Raw genomic sequence first — 23,414 nt, 5'->3', positions numbered from 1 at the left:
TCTCCTTTTCTCCAAGCTAAAGAGACCCAGCTCCCTCAGCCTTTCCTCATAAGGGAGATGTTCCACTCCCCTAATCATCTTCGTAGCTCTGCGCTGGACTCTTTCGAGCAGTTCCCTGTCCTTTTTGAACTGAGGGGCCCAGAACTGGACACAATACTCCAGATGTGGCCTCACCAATGCAGAATAGAGGGGGAGGAGAACCTCTCTTGACCTACTAACCACACCCTTTCTAATGCACCCCAGGATGCCATTGGCCTTCTTGGCCACAAGGGCACATTGCTGGCTCATGGTCATCCTCCTGTCTACCAGGACCCCCAGGTCTCTTTCACCTACACTACTCTCCAGCAGTTCAGCCCCCAACCTGTACTGGGACATGGTGTTGTTCTTCCCCAAATGTAAAACTCTGCACTTCCCCTTGTTGAATTTCATCATGTTTCTCCCTCCCTGCCCAACTCTCCAGCCTAAGTCTCTCTGAATGGCAGCACAGCCTTCTGGTGTGTCAGCCACTCCTCCCAGTTTAGTGTCATCAGCAAACTTGCTGAGGGTACATTCTATACCCTCATCCAGGTCGTTGATTAAGATATTGAACAACACCGGTCCCAGTACCGACCCCTGAGGGACTCCACTAGTCATATACCTCCAACCAGATTCTGCCCCATTGACTACAACTCTCTGACTCCTTCCTTTCAACCAGTTCCTGATCCACCTCACTACCTGATCACCAAACCCATACTTGATCAACTTATCTACAAGAATGCTGTGGGAGACGGTGTCAAATGCTTTACTGAAATCAAGCTAAACCACATCTACCGCTCTACCATCATCTATCCACCTAGTAATTTCCTCATAGAAGGCTATGAGATGTATGACTCCTTTTCAATGTTTACCTCTCTATGATACAATGCCATTTTATTTATTATTTTCTTTCTCTTTATTTGGTTACCCGAATTTTTAATAAAATACAAAAAAAAATATCAGATCTAGGGCTAACTTGCTAGGGAAAGTGGGACTGCTCCATATGTAGAATTGTATAGTTAGATATACTCACAAACACTCAGAGACACAGATAGACAAACATGTACATATAGTTTGGTTTGGGCCAGGATTAGGCAATTTTTTAACTGATTTTTTTTTTTTTTTTCATCAATGAACTGTCTTTTAAGCGCCACACTTGCTGTAATTAACAGCAAGTTTTCGAGCCAGTGGGCTGCTAACACATGATGTTTACAGTTGCTCCACTTGTGGAATCTGCTGTTTTGGACACTAAAGGAGCAGAAAGGTCATATCTACAACCCTCCCATAGGGAGGACCAGACTAAGCAGGTGACTAAAATTGACCAAATGGAGAATTCAATCCCATAGGTGTCACACTCAGTGTAAATTGAGAGATCACACAAGTCAAGCTCTTTTTCATCCATAGCAGGCATTGAGGAAGGACACTGTCTGTCCACCTCCTTTGATCCCTAGGCCCATGCATTCTTGAACATAATACCTTGACTCTCAGATCCTGTCTGCCTTATCTCTAGGTCCAGAAGTGATCCAGGACCTTTTTGGGACTGTCTGTGGCTCAGGGGAGTGCTGTGAGAGTTGCTGGGTGTGGGTTGACAGGGGTTTTGTACAATCTGCACATATTTGTATACGTTTGTACATATTTTCTTTTATCACTACTATTTCATTAAAAGTTGTCCAGAAGCCTCTCCTTAAGCTCTCTCTCCTTTCCCTATCTGCTTGTGAGGGGCAGAAGACAAAGAGTTTATTGTCATTAGTTTAATTGCTGGCCCTGCAATAAACTATGACATATATGTAGATAAATTGCAGAGCACATTCATTAGTTCTGCCTAAGGCAAGACAATAATTATTGTTATTTTATTTTTTTTTGAATACTGTTTTATAAAGCACTTACAATTTTGTTGCTTGACCTTTTTCTTTGCTCCTCTCTATGTTTCTCTTCACTTTCCTCAAAACATTTCCTTTTTCTTGATTTTGAGTCTCTCCTCCACATTTTTTATCCCACTCTCAGTTTCCCTCTTGTTACACATTCTAAACTGACCGTCCCATGACATCACTGCCTCTGATGAATAAAAGCTTAAGACAGCAGTGCTCTGTCTGCTTACAAATAAGACATCAAAAGTTCCCTACTCCAGAATATTAGAAGACACTGACAAAAAATGTCATGAAAGGGGCATTGCACCATTTTAGCCAAAGTTAAACATTATTTCAAGATTTAGTATGCAATCTTACTTTCAAATGATCTGGAAAACTAAGTCTTGAAATAGTGAACTGCAGTGTTGAATAAAATCTGGACTCCGTATGCACACATCTTTGATGCAGGTAGGAATTTGTTAATCTTGTCTTCTGGGCATTTATCAAATCTAGGAAAGTCAACTGCTCCTTTTTAGCATAAAGCAAGCTTTAAGAATGTATTTCAGAGTGAGATATGCATTTTCAGAATTCTAGAAATATTATAATGCATACAGAAAATTATATATACAGTATATAAGAAGCTGAAGAGTAATGGGAAATACTACTTCATGTTATCACAGAAAAAGATATACTATATGTCTATTATAAGGTAATTGCAATTACTTAGCTGTGGTACATTTTTATTATACACTTTAAAATGTCAAGAATCCATACAAAATATTTAAACAAAAAAATGTTGTGCTGTCAGAATTCATGTGAAACCTCAAGTTGTAAAAGAAAGAAAAACCACGAGTTTCATGTGCTATACAAAAAAACCCTAGTGTATAGCAATCTAGATAAAATTGAAGATCTGCAATATTATCACAACCTTTTCCTCCCATGTTTATTTTAAATGTTTATTTTAAATTTCTGATAATATATTGTCTTTTGAAATTATCTCTTAAAAATGAACTAATTTTACTTGCAACCATTGCTCTTTTTTTTCACAGCATTATCATATCTCCATTACCTATCGGTATATTCTTACCTTATTTCCTTGTCTGATGGTATTGTATTTTGAGGACCTAGATTTTGGAGGCCATTTCTTATTTTCCACTAGAACATCTATCTGCATTTAAATTCTGTTGTCAGTTGAACCACACTGTATTGAGGAGTTAAACTGCTGAAGTCAGCATGTTCACCATCCTCAGGTTGGCTTGATCATGTCCTCTGAAAGTGAATTGTGAAAGTGCCATTGATTCCAGTGGCAATAAAATTAGACTATATGCTTTTAGAAGTAACTGAAACTGTTCAAACTGATCTAATTCTATTACAAATAAAAAGAAAAAAATACTTGATATTCTAGTTGTGAAATATTTATTGTTAGTGGCATAGCTCTTCATCAGTGAATTTCAAATTACAAACTCATACATAAAATGAGTAAGGTGTTGAATTGTCTCTGGTATTCAACAATTATGTTCTGTTTTTATACATCAGTAATTTCACAAAAGGTTTTTTTCAGATCCTCATACACTCTTTAAATTAGTGTGATCCATACTAAAACCACAGCAATTTTGTTCCAGGCATTTTAATAAAATATGCTTCACGTGTTTTCTAAAGAAATCATGTTTTAATTTTAATTAATGACTTGTTTCAGCTGCAAATTTTCAAGATTTTTCCAGGATTTTTTTTGCCTGAATTTCAACAAACAGTGGCATCCAGTGGGTAAAGTAGATATGCATTCTTAAAAGGTGAAGTTATTGATATATATCTATCAGCTATGCTCATTTTAGAAAGGGAATAATGTTAATACCATATGAGAAATCCAAGATATTTCTTTAATTTATAATAAGTAACAGTACAATAGACTTATTAAGAAGGTTCAATCTTTTCAGCTCCAGTAGGAACATGACTTTTGTCAGTCTGATTCCCTTTGGTTTTGCTGGACTGTTTTAATTTCACAATAGCACAATTTTAATAATTATCAGTTTCTGACAGTTGCTTCTTATACTGCTATCTTCCCTGGACAAAAATTACAGTACTGAATAAAACCTACTCGTGTTCATGAGAAATACAAGTGATTAATCTCCTTGAAACCTAATTTATTGTGGATTGAATGTACAGGAATACGTTATGCCTCATGTAAGTTATATTCAAGTCCAGGTAACTATGTAGAAATTACTGAGTTCATGCAACAAACTGAAGTAAAAATAAACTCTTCAAGAATTCTACAGTAGAAGCAAGATAATAAAAGCATTAAATGTCTGTGATATGTTAATGTCTCTAAGCTCAGGTCCTTCAAACTCACTTTATATATGTATACCTCCCTCCACTCTGCTCCTGCCCTGATTTCCACTTGTTGGAAGCTCCCTGTTAGTAAATATTAATCTAATTAGCATATGTAATTATATTAACTAAACCACCAATATATTTAAAAGTAATTGTGTGACTGATCTCTCTTGTTAGATACCCCAAGTTTTGCCAGTTTCCAGATTAAATCGGCACCAATGTCCTGTGCAAGTTGCATTTAGTATAAGAGCTATTGTATTTGCATAAGCTGAGTTCTCCAGCATCTGAGACTGTTTGGTGACCTGCAAGGGTATGTGGAACATCCCTTGTTGTGTCTCGGACAACTCAGGATGAAGTCCTCTGTTAGGCAAGAGTGAACAGTGCAGGTGGGATGGCAGGCTATCCCCCTCCCCCTGCTCCTCTCCCGCTTGCCTCACCTAGTAAATTTCCAGCCGCTGCTCTGCGCATGTGCAGACCACCAGGGCTCACCTTGGAATCCCCCTCCCTAGCCCCATTCCTGAACTCTCTTGTCTGCTCAGAATCCCAGAACCTTCCAGAGTGCCAAACTGTGCAAGTGAAAAAGCTCAACTGTATGATGCTGCCCTGAGGGTGGTCTCTGGGGAATAAAACTCTATAGAAGGGGTAAAAGCACCACGGGCTTGTTGACGTAACACCTGCAAACTGGAACCTGAGGCTGGCAGAGCTGGACAACACTCTGAAAAAGATCTCTTTGGAATGAGGGGTGGTGATATCTGTCCTGTCTTCTCATCTATCTTTCTTTCTTCTTCTTCTATTTTTGGGTTTTCTCTAGTTCCCTAGTTTTTTTCCTGGTTGTTAGTAATTGTGAGTCAGCTACTTAGTGATTGCCACTGGTTGTGGTTCCTCCAGGCTATTTGCCCTGCCTTTTTTTAAAAATATTTATTTATTTTATTTTTTTTATTCACTGTGCACTTGCACACTTTTGGAGTCTGAAGAAGATTCAGCTCCCTTGAAACCTACCAGGTAGGATGAGACAGCATCATAAGTAGCCAAATGTTGTTTGAGCTTAAGATAGTAAATCCTTGTTCAGTTATATGAGGATTTTGTTTTAAATGGAGAAAATTGGCTTTTTCTATAAACAAGGACAGAAGTATGAAATTATTTTAGGATACTGAATCCATACTCAAACAATTCTGTATACATTGCTGTGTACGATTTCTTTTTTTGTCAGTCACTTTAATTATTTACTGTATCTGTTATACTGTTTTCCCTTTTTTATATCCATAGTCTGTAATCTACACTGTATGGGATCTGTACTAACATGGAGAAAGCTGTTTACTTATATGTGGACTGTTAAGACATATCTTGTTATACTTTCCCATCTTCAATGAATATATATATTAAATTCCCTTTTATTTAGCTGTATGATAAACATCCATTTATTCCTTGTAACTTCATGCCATCTTTTCTCAGACAATACTCTAAATAGCACTTTTCTAGAAATTTTAAAGGAAGGTTTATCAGAAAGCTAAAAAACTGAAGAGTCAAAGAAAATCCTATTGCTGCTTCCTGTCCTGTCCCCAAGACAAAAATATTTTTTTACTGACTAGAGAAATACTGTTTATCATGCACATTTTTGGGAGCTTGTTAATACTCTGACGAAATAACAAAAACCCAGAGAATCCTTCATTTTTTTCCCCCAGAAAAAAAGAAAATAATCCTATTTAAAACAGAGGTGCAAGGTTTGGATTTCTACATCACACTGTAGTTTGAAAGGGAGAAAGAGCAAGTAAGGCAGGTAAGTCACCTTAAAACTACAGACCAGAAATGTGGCCACTCGAAAAGGGAGAGACCTGCCCTATGTTGTCAATTAAAAAAAGGAGAAACAAATTGAGGTCTCCTGTCCTTATCAGCTGTTTTATTCACTAACAGTGAAGAATTTTGAAATACTCTTCCCTCTCCTCTCTCCTCCTCCTCCCTTCTCTTCACAGGTGTATATAATTAAGTGACATTTAGGTATTATCCCCTTTACACTGCGTACTACAAACAGTAGACATACTTTAAGTTTGATAATATTTTAAGCAACACTCTGAATTACATCCTGTAAGTTCTTGAAGATACTTCACAAATGCAAACCAGTCGAGCTTCCAAAGACCTGAACACATTTGTGAACTAAACTGGGCTTGCAAGCAAGCTTTGAATCAATACATTTATAAAAGCCTGAAGGAGAAAACTAACACTCACAGATTTATTTTGTACTTCCTCACAAACATATCTGATTAATTTTTGTTTACCTCTATTCCCCTTAGTTGTGAGTTCTCATAAACTCCAGTTTTCAATCATTTTTACATCTTGTGCTTGTACTCTTGCTTGAATCATAAGGCAGTCTTATGTTATTTATTATCAGATGTAACAGAGATCAGAATCCAGTCTTATTGACATGCTGTTTAATATATCTCCTTGTGACTTGAGAGCAATTGTATAAAATACATAAATGGCTGAATGTTAAAAGTAAAAATATTAAAATGCTGTTTATTTCATTCTTGGAGCAGATCTAGGGAGAAATAAAGACAAAATTGACAGTGCTGTTAATAAAATTTACCAAAAAATATATATATATGGCACAGACTGTCTAATGAGCTGCATTATTTTTTTTTTTTTTCCTGTAATTATTTGGTAATCTAAGTATGTAGAGCCTACCTAAATGCCATAAAGATATGTAAGATTGGGGCAAAATAGCATGTAGGCATGCAACCACTCAAAGCCTTAGTTGTGCAATTTCCAACAGTCTCTAATGCAAAACAGGCCAGTTAGGAAGATCCAGTAAAGAAAAGTTTATATCTCAAATTCTCTCATCAATGTAAGTTGTAAATTCAGGACTCCAGTTAGGTCTTTTGGGAGCTTTGTGCCTAAAAACACATGGGAGGTATGGGATTAAATCTTAAAAGATATTTGCACATGTACCTATCTTAAATTTCTTCCCTGAAAAGCTTAGCTTTTTCAACTAATAACATTGGTTTGTGAAAAAGCGGTTTACAGAGAGCTTGGACATGGGTTATTTCAGTTAATATAATCTAGCAGACTAAACCAAGCTCTTGGTATTTTCATAAACAGAATTGGGTGAGAAAAGATTTTAAATCTGAGAACCTGCAGATACTTGGCAGGTGTTACTGGTGTGTCTCTAGAAGCAGAGACCTTCAAGATATATGAGTTTATTTGTTTGGTGTCCCTTAATATAATTCTGTTCCAAATTTTTAGATATTTTTGTTCAGTGAGAATTAAACTTCAGTGATGAAGAAACAGAAACAGAAACAGCGGAGTGAATGTAATTATTCATTGTGAGGAATGTTTATATTAGAAATTTCAGAAATGCAAATACTGAAGATTTTATGAAACAATCTTGTTTCCCTACTAAGCATATATAGGAGATCTCAGTTTAACATTTTATCTCAGAACTAAGTCTCCTTCCTGTTTATTATTTCAAGGCAAAAAAATTGAAAGGAAATAAAGCCCATAGCTACTGATCTCTTTGTAAAGGTCAAGATTCAATATTATATTTAAAACATGACAAATGCTAGAAATAAACCTTAAACACAGGGTTCTTCTAGAAAGAAGGTTCCTGTCAGCTCTTGTTCATTTAGAGAAATACTCATCTGCCCAACATATGACAACATGTTAATAAATTATTGACACTGAAAATGTTGAGTCAAGCTCTCTTAGGGCACACTCAAAGTGTTAAAGAAATTAACCTCCTCTTATTTCAGAGTTTGCCTTGTTTATTATAATCTCTGTCTTTTTATTTTTTTTTTATTTTTTTTTTATTACATGTCTCATTTTCAAGGCTAACTCTTGCTGAGAGGTATTACCAGACTGAGATACTATGACTAAACATAATTTTATGTAAAGTTCCAGTTAGTTCTTCAGAATTAATCAGCTTGGCCTTTGCAGAAAAATATTTCTGAAAAATAAAGAAACTAAGGGAACAAGAAATAATAATAATGATAACAAGAAAAGGAAGAAAAATAACTTAAGGAAAAAAATGTGCAAGTCATTAACAATAATTTCTGTAAGATTATTCTCAGACAGGATATATACAAACTACAAAGACACAGAACTACCTTGCAGGAAGTTTTGAAACTATAAATGTCATTCACTTCCAAAGAAAGTTCAGCTACATTCAAGAAGATTATTTCTTTTTTGTTTTTTCTGATTATGCCTTTGTGAATTAAAAATAATGTTGATATTCAGCAGTATCCAGGTACTAAAAATGTGTGTTTGCCATTGTCTTTTATTATTAGATTTTTTTAAATTATGTGTTAATAATATAGAAGTAAGCAAACTGCATTCCATAAAGAAGTAAAACATTGTCTTTCTTAGTTAGCTTCAATACCTGTTTTTATTTATGTAATTAATGAACTTTCAGTTTTTGTTAATAATAAATTTTATGCCTTTTTTAAAAAAAAAAATCCTCATAGACTTTAAACACACAAAAACCTCCAATACTAATGCTATTCACTTTCCAAAAATGTGTGTCATTCTGAGCATAACTTGTAACAATAAATCACTCTGTAAATGTTGGCAGAACCTGGGAGTTCTAGACTAGGTTTTCAAGTAAGATCCAATTACCCTTTTTTCCACCTCTTGGTTTGACAGACTTGCTTCATTAGCAAAAAATGTGTGCCCCATTGCAAAAATCTCCAAAATAATATGCATTTTACAACTCCTGAACAACTAGGGAATAGGAAAATGAGATGGTATTTTGTTGACTACAGTAATATGCATATCTCTTGAGTATTGCTTTGAATTAATTTATTTTTTTTTAGTATACAAGGACATTGTGAAAATAAATCTTTTTCTTTCATCTGCTTTTCTTTGAATCTTGCATTTTTATGGAGATTCTGTGGGTATTATCTGATTGCTGCATGCCACTAATTCCAGTGGAAATTAGCAACAATCACGATTAACTATTTTAAAGCATGTTTTAAACACTTTATATTATTTTACTTTTGTTCTAGGTACTTTTATTTGGAAGCAATTCTCTTCTAGGAAAGTAATTATGTTCATACAGTATTGAAAAACATAATTAGAGTTAAAATCCAGTGTAACAGCTATGGTTCTCTGGTAATCTTCAAATACCTTGTTTAATTGAGGAAAATTCAACAGCTATTGTATTTTTAATTTTTTCTTCCCATAATAAAATCAACCCAAGCAAAATGTAAAAATATATATTTGTTTTATGATATACTTTTGTTTTTCATTACAGTGTTTTCAAGAAACTACATTTTTGTCACTACTTTTGTTGTTTTTCATTGTGCTGACCAAATCCTGAGAAGAACTGGTAGTTCTAAAATTCTTTTATTATTTTTGAATCCACATCCCACATCTCATAACAGGAAAAAATATGAAAATCATTAAAGCAGAATTCAAAGACTGAAATTAATTCCAGATTCCTCCTAGGAGAGGAGTGCTGTTGGATCTTGTACTCACCAACAAGGAAGGTCTGGTTGAAGCAGTGATGGTCAGTGGCAGCCTTGGCTGCAGCGGAGTTCAGGATCCTGTGTGGGAGGAATAGAATATCTAGCAAGACCAGAACCCTGGACTTCCGCAGGGCCAACTTTGGCCGCCTCAATCGTTAAGGGAAGTACCATGGGACAGGATGCTAGAAAGTAAAGGGGCTCAAGATAGTTGGTCAACATTCAAGGACCACTTCTCCCAAGGTCAGGATCAAAGTGTCCCAGTGGGTAGGATATCTAGTAAGGGAGCTAGGAGACCCACATGGTTAAACAAAGAACTTCTGGGCAAACTCAAGTGGAAAAAGAGAATCTATGGATCATGGAAAGAGGGGCTGGTCACTTGGGAGGAATATAGGACAGTTGTCAGAGGATGTAGGGAGGCAATTAGGAAAGCTAAGACCTCCTTGGAACTTAACCTTGCAAGTCAGGTCAAGGACAATAGAAAGGGCTTATTCAAATACATAGCAGATAAAACTAACACTAGAGGCAATATAGGCCCACTACTGAATGAGGTGGGTGCCCTGGAGACAGAGGATATAAAGAAGGCAGAGGTACTGATGCCTTCTTTGCCTCTGTCTTTACTCCTGCAGACTCTCCCCAGGAGCCCCAGATCCCTATAGCCCCAGAGGATAAAGGAGGAGTTTGCTTTAGTAGATGAAGATTGGCTTAGGGATCAGTTGAGCAATCTGGACATCCATAAATCAATAGGTCCAGATGGAATGCACCCATGGGTGCTGAGGGAGCTGGCGGAGGTCATTGCTGGGCCACTCTCCATCATCTTTGGTAAGCAACAGGTGAGGTGCCTGAGGACTGGAGGATAGCAAATGTCACTCCAGTCTACAAGAAGGGCAAGAAGGAGGACCCGGGTAACTATAGACCGGTCAGCCTCACCTCCATCCCTGGAAAGGTGATGGAACAACTTGTTCTTGTGACTATCTCCAGGCACATCAAGGACATGGGGGTCATCAAGAGCAGTCAACATGGTTTTATCAAGGGTAAATCATGTTTGACTAACCTCATAGCCTTCTATGAGGAAATTACTAGGTGGATAGATGATGGTAGAGCGGTAGATGTGGTTTATCTTGATTTCAGTAAAGCATTTGACACCGTCTCCCACAGCATCCTTGTAGATAAGCTGAGGAAGTATAGACTTGATGATCAGGTAGTGAGGTGGATCAAGAGCTGGTTGAAAGGAAGAAGTCAGAGAGTTGTAGTCAATGGGGCAGAATCTAGTTGGAGGTCTGTCGCTCAGGGGTCGGTACTGGGACCAATGTTGTTCAATATCTTCATCAACGACCTGAATGAAGTAATCAACAAGTTTGCTGATGACCCTAAATTGGGAGGAGTGGCTGACACACCAGAAGGCTGTGCTGCCATTCAGGGAGACCTAGACAGGCTGGAGAGTTGGGTGGGGAGAAACTTAATGAAATTCAACAAGGGCAAGTGTAGAGTCTTGCATCTGGGGAAGAACAACACCATGTCCCAGTACAGGTTGGGGGCTGAACTGCTGGAGAGTAGTGTAGGAGAAAAGGACCTGGGGGTCCTGGTGGACAGGAGGATGACCATGAGCCAGCATTGTGCCCTTGTGGCCAAGAAGGCCAATGGCATCCTGGGGTGCATTAGAAAAGGTGTGGTTAGTAGGTCAAGAGAGGTTCTCCTCCCCCTCTATTCTGCATTGGTGAGGCTGCATCTAGAATACTGTGTTCAGTTATGGGCCCCACGGCTCAAGAAAGACAGGGAACTGCTTGAAAGAGTCCAGCACAGAGCCACAAAGATGATTAAAGGAGTGGAATATCTCCCTGATGAGGAAAGGCTGAGGGAGCTGGGTCTCTTTAGCTTGGAGAAAAGGAGACTGAGGGGTGACCTCATCAATGTTTACAAATATGTAAGGGGTGAGTGCCAGGACAATGGAACCAAGCTTTTTTCAGTGATGTCCAGTGATAGTACAAGGGGCAATGGGTGCCAACTGGAACATAGGAGGTTCCACGCGAATATCATAAAAAAAATCTTTACTGTGAGAGTGACAGAGCACTGGAACAGGCTGCCCAGAGAGGTTGTAGAGTCTCCTTCACTGGAGACATTCAAAACCCGCCTGGACATGTTCCTGTGTGATGTACTGTAGGTGACCCTGCTTTGGCAGGGGGGGTGGACTAGATGATGTTTTGCAGTCCCTTCCAACCCCTAGGATTCTGTGATTCTGTGATATGAGTATCTGTTGTACAGTCCTACCTTAAATACAGCATACATATGTTTTGGGAGGGGAGGGGAGAGAAGAAGACATTTTGTCTGTCAATAATACTTGTTAGAGGATCAACACAACCTGAGGTTAGTGTGCCTGGAAGTCAGACTGCCTCCAGTTCACATGTGAGTAGGCCTACATCAATTCAAGTATAATAGGCCTATGTGATGATGTCTGTGCATGCATGAACACAAGGTGTCTTCATTCTTGCCATGAAGAAGTTAATAAAGGGTATCAATACAGTCAATGAAGCTTGGAGATTTGGGTCACCTTCAAGTAGCTACCTAGAGTTTCATTTGACTGAGCATAGACATTTTACAGTTTGAGGTGCCTAGCGTAGCACAGATCCCCAATAGGTTCTTTGCTGCTAATTAATAACTGGCAGTTCCCTGTCAATTCTCAGATACCAGTGGGATTTCAAGTGACACTAAATGACTCTGTGTGAGTAGCTGGATCATGTTTTGACAGGATTGTAGGTGTATTCATCTATGTTGAATTGCATCGCTTCATTCAGAACTGTGTCATTCTCTGCAGAACAACAATGTCACAGAAGAATGCTAGCTAAAGAAGGATAATTCTCTGGCATGTATTGTGTGCAATACAAAGTCAAGAACAGCCTTTTAGCAGATTAGCATTATTTCTCAAACTCCTGGGCATATTTGTACTTTCTGAGAATCTATTTGTGTTTTAGAATTTTAAGTATAGCTACCCTATGTTGGCAAAAGGGAGAAGGAGTGTTTTAGGATATGAATTATTAAGTTAGCTGAAACTCTTCCTACTCTTACTAAAGTATAATTTAGAAATAATGTCTGGTGATGGGGAAGCATTCTGAGAATTCTTTACTGAAAACATTTTCTAATATGTGACTGAAATTAGACAAGAACTAAGACTGAATATATTTTTTAAATAATGTTTGCTGCACTTGAGTGCTGCATAGGATGTAATTTATTTCACTCTCTTACTTAAGTATTTGGCATTTAAATTGTAGAGCAAACATGATTTTATAATGTTTTTGACAGTAATTTTCTCTGCAGAAATTTCGACTGCTTACTCAGGTCACACATAATAAAACAAATGACCCGGTGAAATAAAAATAAATGACATAAGATTTGAAGACCATGTCAAATATCTGGCTCACTATTATAATTCCATAAATTAAAATGTCTATATATCAGTATAGAAAGACACTTGGGGGAAATCTTTCACTATATATTGTGGCTGCTTTATTTAATATGTTAGGTCATGTGTCACTGAACTGCAAATGACAATACACTGAACACTGAAATTTAAAGTAGTAAGTACCTATAAAAACACTCATTATGCATTTATTTGCAGCTAGAAAAAAAAAACAAAAAACAATCAATTAACAAAATGGTATTCACAGCTGAAATTAAATGGTGAACTGGCAAGGTGCAATTGGGGAAGTGTCACAGTTACTCAAGGTCTGCTATCTAAGTGAGTTTGCCTGCATTTTAATTAGTAGAGAACACTTAACATCTAACTCTTACAAAATATCACTTCTACCCATACGTCTTTATGCATTTATAAATATAAAAAGTGGCTTTTACTATTTCTGTATTTCTAACAGACAAAGTACTTGCTTTCCTTCCAGACACAAGTTTTCAGTTACACTATTACTGAAGAGCACTTGCAGTGTCCCTCTCAGTAAGAAGATCTCATTGAGAGTTCAAATTTTGCAGTTTTGACTTAATTGTCAATATAATTAAAATTTTTACTGAACAGTTTCAGAGTGGAAAGTTTTACACAATTACATTAAGTTTCATAAGCCCTTTAATACTTCTTGTGAAATCCTACCTGTCTAGAAGTTTTTATATTTTTAAACAAATTTTTAATTCTGATGGTTTTGTTGGGTTTTTGCAAGTTCATTTAATAGTTGTTTTTTTAATACAAATAATTCTCAAAATCTTTCCATTTTACACTTTCAAGGTTATTTCAAGAGCGTATTTTTTTTTCCGTATTTTTCAATTAGATCTGATATTTGGTGGTTGCTTTTATATTAACAGATCCTTTTGAGTGTGAACAGGTCTGTCTTTGTGCATAATTAGATCTCAAAAGGCTTACCTCTTTTTCTAGTTTTCCTCCAGAAATTATAATGGGTTTAATCTGATTTAATTTGTCTCATGTCTGGGAATAATCACCCTAAGATTTTTTTATAACTTCTGAAAAAAGGCTGCGACTGTTGCAGTTGTTCAGCCTGAAGAAGAGAAAGTTCAAGGGAGACTGTTCTGTGAACCGTCAGTACTAAAAGGGTGCTTTTGAGAAAAATGGTGAAAGTCTTTACACCAGGGCCTGTAGTGACATTACAAGGCTGTTGCAGATGAGAGTAGAAGGTCTTACGTTTGCTTAAAGTATTACCAACAAGGCAATTCTGCTTTATCAGAGGAGTTGGACTAGGTGATCCCTAGAGGCCCCTTGCAACTCTGACAATTCCATGATTCTGTGACAAGGTGATTTCATTATAGAATTAGGAAAGTGTGACGTCACAGAATTTGATGGCAAGGTTTCCTCTGTTACTCACTATGTTGGAGAGGTGTGTAGGGGTTGGGGTTGAATTAGAGTGACTTACAAAGGGATCAGGGGAAATTGTTTGTAGATAAGTTGATCAAGTATGGGTTTGGTGATCAGGTAGTAAGGTGGATCAAGAACTGGTTGAAAGGAAGGAGTCAGAGAGTTGTAGTCAATGGGGCAGAATCTGGTTGGAGGTGTGTGACTAGTGGAGTCCCTCAGGGGTCGGTACTGGGACCAGTGTTGTTCAACATCTTCATCAACGACCTGGATGAGGGTATAGAATGCATCAGAATGTATAGAATGAGCCAGCAATGTGCCCTTGTGGCTAGGAAGGCAAATGGCATCCTGGGGTGCATTAGAAAGGGTGTGGTTAGTAGGTCAAGAGAGGTTCTCCTCCCCCTTCATTCTGCATTGGTGAGGCCGCATCTGGAGTATTGTGTCCAGTTCTGGGCCCCACAGTTCAAGAAGGACAGGGAACTGCTCGAGAGAGTCCAGCGCAGAGCTACGAAGATGATGAAGGGAGTGGAACATCTCCCTGATGAGGAAAGGCTGAGGGAGCTGGGTCTCTTTAGCTTGGAGAAAAGGAGACTGAGGGGTGACCTCATCGATGTTTACAAATATGTAAGGGTGAGTGTCAGGGAGATGGAGTTAGGCTTTCCTCAGTGATGACCAGTGGCAGGACAAGCAGTAATGGGTGCAAATTGGAGCATAGGCGGTTCAAGGTGAATATCCAATTTTTTTTTTTTACTGTGAGAGTGACAGAGCACTGGAACAGGCTGCCCAGGGAGGTTGTGGAGTCTCCTTCACTGGAGACATTCAAAACCCACCTGGATGCGTTCCTATGTGATGTACTCACGGTGACCCTGCTCTGGCAGGGGGGGTTGGACTAGATGATCTTTCGAGGTCCCTTCCAGCCCCTAGGATTCTATGATTCTAAATATTGGAGACTGGGTCAGGAAGAGGTTGGAGTCCCTCCTGTTGACTCACAAGGTTCAGAGTGGATGCCCTTGCATTCTGAACTCTATCTCAGAGAGGAGTTTAGGTGCGGCTGAATCCACTCTTAGTCTCAGACTTTGCCAATGGTTTACAACTAAGGGTTTTAAGAGTAGGAATTTCCATGTAGTGTTTTAACGCATAATTATGAATCTAGCGAGATTTGAAATAGCAGTAAATTAATATTAAGATTAATTAAGGTTAATTATCAATGTTATAATGAATCACAAAAACAGATTCTATTATTTTCTAGCAGCTTAATTGATAATTTGTTACAATCAATGCAGAGGTCTAGATCTAAAGATCTAAAGGTCTAAAGATCTAAAAAACTTTCTAAACTAAATTGTGCACACATGCACCCACAAATATAGATGTTAACCTGTTAAGATGTTAGATTTTGCTGACTAATTTCATGAAAGAAGTTGCAATATGCCCCTAATTACCCCGTGAAATCAAATTATAGCATATCATATAATACAATATAATATAGGCTATATAAAAATATAAATGTGCAAAAAAAATATATATATAATCATAACAAATATAATTTAACTTGGCCCCCACATTTAAGAGAAGTGGTTAGACTGCAAAAAAAAAACTAGTATAGCTCTCCTGCTCAATTTCCATCTTGGACTCTTACAGTCCTTTCATCAGCATGGCAACTAAATTTGCATTGATGGTTATCCCTGTCTCTTCTTTGCATCTTGTTACTGGCCTTCTGTTGCTGGCAATATAAAGTCTAATAATTTAGTTTCTATAGCTGTTTTTTGATATATACACATATACATATACATGTATTCCAAACCACTTGCTGGCAATCAGACTACAAATGTAGACAATACTGTGTTGCAGTCGCTGCTCTACAGCTTTTTACCTAATGGGAATCTTTCCACTCACTATGGCTATTGTGCAGGAGTGGTGTACTTCTGGTTTCTGTCCATACTGACCCTGCTGATGTGTGGTGGTGATGGTCCCTCTGCTGCAGTGCAGTGGTTTCTCTCTGAGCAGTGCAAGAGGGAAACAGCTCAGGAAGTTTTCACTGAGGGGCTCTTAGTAAAGCTCTGCTGGGGATGGAGACTGTAACTCCCCATGTACTAGTGCTTTAGTAAAGGTCTTAGTCTGTACTCAAGTAGCCCCTGAAATCATCAGATTAGTGCATTAAAAAACATTAAAAAATTAAAAATCTCTTAGGCATGTGTAAGGCTTTGCATTTATTATGGGGAAGATCTCTGCTAATGAGATATAAAATTATTTGAAACTGACATATAACAAAGTGGATCGAATACATTTATATCAGTATATCTTATGGCAAATTAATTAAGTGATAATGCAGCAATAGAGTACTGTCTGCTATATATTAAGATGTAGCTTAAAATAATTATCACATTATGAGAACTACTTCTAAACCCACTGTTGATTATGACAAAACTGCCATTAACCTACTAAGAACTAAATTTGTCCAGGAGAAGTAAAAGTAGGAGCAGAAGAATACTTTTAAAATTCAAATAACATAACTTATAGCAGAAATTAATATGCATTTGGGGAAAAAGAACAGAACTAGTAAACTCCTGCATTGTTAGGAATGTTCCATTTCAAGCTAAATTGAAGGCTCACGTGATGATAATCAGTCTTTCACATCTGCTTCACTAATTGAAACATGACAAGCAGCCAGACTGAGCTACAAAAATTGTCATGTGTGTTTCAAGATGGATTGAAAGGCATCTGAAGCCTCTGTTTTGCCATGATCTTTCAGAATTGTCCATTGCTAGCATGAGAAAAAATGAAAAAAATATAGGACAAATGTGACCAAGCTGGCACTGATACAGCAGATTTTTCAGGCAGTCAGCTTAACTGAAGTGCCTTCTTCTGGCAGACTAGCTAGATAGAGCAAGGATATTCTACTTGAGTATCTTCAAAAAGGAAGAAGAATGCCTCCAAAGGTGTGTCATTTTGAATGTTGATGTTTGCACTATTCAGTATTAATTGTTTATTTCTATGTAGTAGTTATCAAATCATAACAAAACAATGTTTGCTTGGGGTTTCATTCTTTTTCGTTGTTCTTGTGTTTGGTGTGTAACTGAATTGGATGCTTAGAGCTTGATCAAACGCATACCTAAAAATATGACCAATTTGAAAATAAATTTTCTTATGCTTTTATTCAACAATACTTCTCTATATTTTAAAATTATGGGATTTTTACTTGTGTGAATAGTTCTTGAGTAAATTTTAGAATCATTCCCTCACAGTTTTTTGTTGACCACAGTGTACCATGTTCTGTAAAAGATTGCTCTGGGGACCAGGGTGGTGGCCTACTGGGAGGGATAGGTTGTATGCAGTGGATGCAGTGCTACAGAATGGGGTTGGTAGGAGGGGACTCATTGATATCAGCATGCCTGTGGCAGGGCCTGAGACTGGAAAACTCCTAAGAACAGTAGCGGTTTTGCATGCTGAAGAGCCAAAATGTAGGCCTTACAGATGGTGAATAAAGAATATTTGACTCATTACCCAAGAACCAACCAGATCAGATGGGAACACTGGAGAAAAAGATGCAGTGGGCAAAGAGAAAAAAATATTTACAAGCCCTTCTAACAAATTAATTTCCCTCAGCACATCTGAGTGAAATTAATATTGAATTAAATAAACAGGAATGTTACTTAGATTCTGATGCAAATGGAAGTTTGGAGATCAAACATGTATATCCTCAGTTATCCCATGAAAAATCAACATAATAAAACAAGCATTAGACTTGAGGTGCCACTTCATAAACATTTCTGCCTGCTTAAAATATAGCACTTTTCTGGCTATCTCTATAGCCGGAGCTAAAAAGTCTTCCAGGGATTAGTCTGAGAGTAACATTGAAGTTTTTAATTTTTAGATCTGCAGTTTCATGGTGTATAAGGCATCACAGCACAAGACTCATTTTATTTACTTAGCAAGTAATACTAGTTTATTATTTAAATAAAGAAAATCTTATAAGGGCAATTAAAAATCTTTTTGATTTTGACAGTTATCTTCATAATTTTTTATTTGCTTATGTCCTAAGACAGTGCAATCTGATGAGATTTTCTAATAATGTACTCCAAAAGCAGAAACTGATCAGTATACAAGTAATCTAACGTTCAGATTCAGTCTACCATTTTTTTTAAGCTCGGGATTTCTTTTTTTAAAGTATTAACAATAGTATGATTCCATAATAAAGGCAAAAACATTAAATATTACATGCACACTACATGTACTTTAGTGAAACGTACATTGATGGGGTTTCTGAGTTTAATTATAGAATAAGCAACAAGCTAAACAGTCTGGTTTTTGTCCAGTAGGACTATATTAAATTATTTTGCACCTAGGTTTTCATGGTCAAACTCAGGTATCATTAGTATTAAATGTTATTTCCACTTTGTACCAGGCTTTGATTTAAATGAGTAGCAAAGTCTGAGGAAAATATGATGCATATGGTTTATTAAAACTCAGAAGATGTCTTAATATTAGGTATTGAAAAAGACTGCGCCTAACACATGGAACATGAGTCAAATTACTATCAGATTTTAAAATTCAACTTTTTAATTTTTTATTTCAGTTTTTCCCTCTATTTTGTTTTGTGTTTTGTTTTTCTCCCAGTGAAATGTTTAAAGCTCATAAAATAAAGGACCTAGGCAGTTCAGCAAAATTACTATAGTATCCACTGCTCTTGGTCTCATAGCATTGTTCTCTGATAAGAGTGAACAATGGAAGTTCCTTCTTCCTTGAAGACTTTCTGAACTTTAAGGAACTTAGAACAATTGAATCATAGAACGGTTCTTGCTTTTGTTCAATCAGTATATACCTATCTGGGGAGGAACAACCCCATGCATCAGTATGGGTTAGGAGTTGACCTGCTGGAAAGCAGCCCTGAGGAGACTGATCTTGAAGTTTTGGTAGATGGTAAGTTTACCATAAGGTAGCAATGTGCCCTTGTAGCAAAGAAGGCCAATGCAATCCTGGGATGCATTAGGAATAGCGTGGCCAGTAGGTCAAGAGAGGTCATCCTCCCTCTCTACTCTTCCCTAGCAAGGCCACATCTGAAATATTGTCTCCAATTCCAGGCTCCCCACTTCAAGAGAGACAGAGAACTACTAGAGAGAATCCAGCGGAGGGCATCAAAGATGACTGGGGGATTGGAGCATCTCTCTTATGAAGAAAAGCCGAGAGAGCTGGAACTCTTTAGTCTGGAGAGAAGATTGAGAGGAGATCTTATCAATTTCTATAAATATCTAAATGATGGGTTTAAGGGGGATGGAGCCAGATTTTTTTCAGAAGTGTCCAAGGGACAATGGGCACAAGATGGAACACAGGACGTTCTACCTAAACATGATGAAAAACTTCTTTACTGTGAGGGTGACAAAGCACTGGAACAGGCTGCCCAGAGAGGTTGTGAAGTCTCCTTCTCTGAAGAATTTAAAGACCTGTCTGGATGTCATCATGTGCAACCTACTCCAGGTGAACCTCCTCTAGCAGGGGCATTGGACTAGATGACCTCTAAAGGTTCCTCCCAACCCTGATGATTCCGTTATTCTGGTATATGAATTCAGCCATCATTTGCTATCATATTTAAAGAAGCTCATAGCTGCTCAATGAACTTCATTAAGTCATGGAAGGATGAACAGATGCTTTGTGCACTGATAACGTTTGATGCATGGTTGCAGTTGTCATAACTGTAATAAAATGTGACAAGCTGTGTATAGCATTTTGTTGACTTTATTAAAAAAGCAGCCTATACAGCCTTTTTTTCTAGCATCAAATCACTAAGTTTTTAAAATAAACTAGGTTGCATGCTAATGTCACTCTGTCTTTCTATGAGATACTTTTATCGTTCTCAATAGCAACACAGGCGAGCTTTCCAATCTTTGAATTCTCCTGTTATGCCTATGAAAGATGAAAATACTGTGTTCTTCATTTAACAACAAGGGAAAGGATTACTAACCTGCACAATGTATTATGCAGGTTCTACAACTGCTTCTAAATTATTTGGGTAAACTTGATTCTAGCTAAATATTTGTAGTAGAGCAAAAATATGAGACTGCAGCAGATGTAGTTAAAAGTTAAGCTCTTTTCCTTAAAAGTAGCCCAAACTCGTTACCAGTTCTCATCCTTGTTTGGAGGTGTTTTAATTCCTAATCTTGAGAGAGCAATAATCTATGTACTTGTACTAAAAATAAGTATTCATTTAAACTATTTATTATTCTGTTGAATCATCAACATCCATTGACATTAAGTTGTCACTGAACAGACAAAATTTATAAAGGAATATATCCTTAGAACTGTTAAGTATGGAATATCTTTAAATAGGATGGAGTCTTTATTTTAGAATATCTACAATGCAACCAATGATTATTCCTACAAGGTGAAATCAAGTAGATAGCAAAATTTACACATGGATTATTAAAATAATTCACAGTATTAAAATATCTGTCTTTTCAATTTTTCTGAAACAAAATATTGAATTTTTTATTGATATGAAGTCCTACTTGCATTTAAAATTGATCATATATTTACTGGTGTATTTATCTCTTTGTTTACATTATGCTCATATTCAGTAGATTAATAAACATATATTAAAGTGGAAATAGCTAGCTGTATAAAACTTATTATTTAATTTATAGGATTTAAAATCCCACCCAGACTTTTACCACTCTACTTTGACTATTTCCTTAACTAGTGACTAAAAACTATTACCATCTGCTGGGTGTTTAGTAACTGCTACAAAATAGCCTTCCAAGACACTAAATACCAACTGCATTTGGCATTAGTTAGCGTTCTTATTGTTGATCTCTGCAGGGAAGTCATGAGCAGAATGCATACGAAGATTGAACCATGTGTTGTGCATTAAAGCTTTTCACTTTCAGGACCCGAGCCTCATATGGCACAGTGAATAAACTTCCAGTTCAATTAAGTGTCCTTCTGTGACACACATCAGTAACTTTATTGTCCAGTAATGGCCATTCTTCAGCAAACAAAAATTCATTTATTCTATTCATTTTAAAATTCTTCAGAATTCTTGTCGATCGTTACTCTCTTCAACTTATTTTGAGGTACATTTTAAGCAGTACATGTGTAGGTTTTGAACCAGGAAGACAAACTGGAGGGTGCAGTAAATGTAAGTATGCTTTTAAGGAATCAGCCACTGACATGTGTCTAAGCTGGATGTAACAATGGGAGAATTATAATTGTATATTGTATTATTAACCTAATGGAAACATAGAATCATAGAATGGCTAGGGTTGGAAGGGACCTTAAACATCAGTAACTGTGTAGTAGGAGATGGTCAAAATAGATGAACCTGAAGTTAATAGTACAATAATTATTAATCTCTCTAGATGCTCCAAGAAACAGAAATCTGTCTTTTAGACTGACTATATAGAAGAAGGATAAAACCCAAATGTAAATATTCATTATCATTCTTACGTAGAGTTGCCATTCGTTAGGATGTTCAAAGAAAGTTATTTCTGTTTTTGTTTATTATTTTTAGGGCTATGTATTATTGAAGGTAAATGTATTAGGAAATCATAGGATGCTGAACTGTAACACCTTATGTCCATGCATGTCTAGGAGAAGAATTTTTCCTATCGGAGGGAAAGGACTGATTTGTATCTCTGCAGTGGGATACTAGATGCCTTATCATCTGAGCTTTAATTCAGTCTACTAAACTGTAACCGTGACATGTATTTGTGAAAGCTGGTTTTGGCCTACCTTCAGAAATATCACCCATTGATTTCTTCCAGTCACAAGTATTCATATGGTCACCAGATGTACTTTGATGAATTCTTCACTTTCCATGTACCATATCTGGTTGTGATGGCAGAGGTGATCATCTGCTCTGAATTCTGCAAGACATGCTGTATTTGTTCATGAACATGTGAGCAACACCTGTCTCACATCTGACTAGATTAGGCCTTTATTTTGTTCCATTAGTGGAGAAACACTGAAGTCCATACAGCTCTATTTACACCCCTTCAAGGACTAATCTCATATTTCCAAGTTTGTGTTGTTTTATTACTTCCATTAAGAATAAAAACCATAAAAGGATTCTTTAAATATTCTTTCATGTGTAACTTCCTACAGTTATTGTTTGAATTTTGAAAATGTAAATGGCAATGCTAGCAGTAACATCAGACAGAACTGACTCTCTCACTGGCTTAGTTCGCATTCAGTGATTCTAGAGGAACCAAATTAAATTTGCAAAAGCAGCAGCAGGCTTGAATTCTATTTGGTCATCCTTTATTTATTAACATTATGAATATGGCAAGAAGCACATATTACTGAACAAAGATAACTGCAGACAGTTACATATGTCTAAGTAAAGCTGCAATGTAAACAGAAATCAGTGACATGCCTCAAACTGAGCTGTGCATGTACATTGCAGATCACTGGGAGGCTCCTTGTTGCTGCTGTGTGTTGCTTTGTGTTGCAGCAAATTACTGTCTCGTCTCTGCTGCACCACAGAAACTGCCAAGGTATCAGGAACATTACTGCTGCTCTCAGGTACATGTCTGCACAGAAGAGCATTAGTCCACAAGCTGAGGGCATTCCTACAATAGGAAAAATACATTGTCACATGAGTGAAAGGGCTGTATAAGATTTTGGGCTTTTTTCCTATTTGTGACAGTGGCTTTGATTCTAGTCTTTTTCTCAGAACCTCAATTAGTACGAAAAGATGTTAGGTAGCTAAGAAAGGAAAAGGGGAACAGTATTAGTAAAATCAATATCACAAATTACCTTACAAGAAGTTGCACATCTGCCTGAGAACTTAACATTCATTAAAAAAATGACCTAAGTGATTTTCAAACAATTAATGATTTTACTTGTGATAACAAAGGAAAAAGTATTTTGAGTTTACTTTCTATTTGAAACATTGAGAGAGCACTTTGACTGTGCATTAAGGAGCTTGCTCTTAAGCTGTAATTCAATGGAAATAGCATAATCTAAAATAATATG

Source organism: Chaetura pelagica, unplaced genomic scaffold (genome assembly GCF_000747805.2).
Source record: "Chaetura pelagica isolate M959 unplaced genomic scaffold, ChaPel_1.0 scaffold15, whole genome shotgun sequence".
NCBI classification, from domain to species: Eukaryota; Metazoa; Chordata; class Aves; order Apodiformes; family Apodidae; genus Chaetura; species Chaetura pelagica.
The sequence above is the reverse complement of the archived record's forward strand: the minus strand, read 5'-3'. Positions refer to the sequence as shown.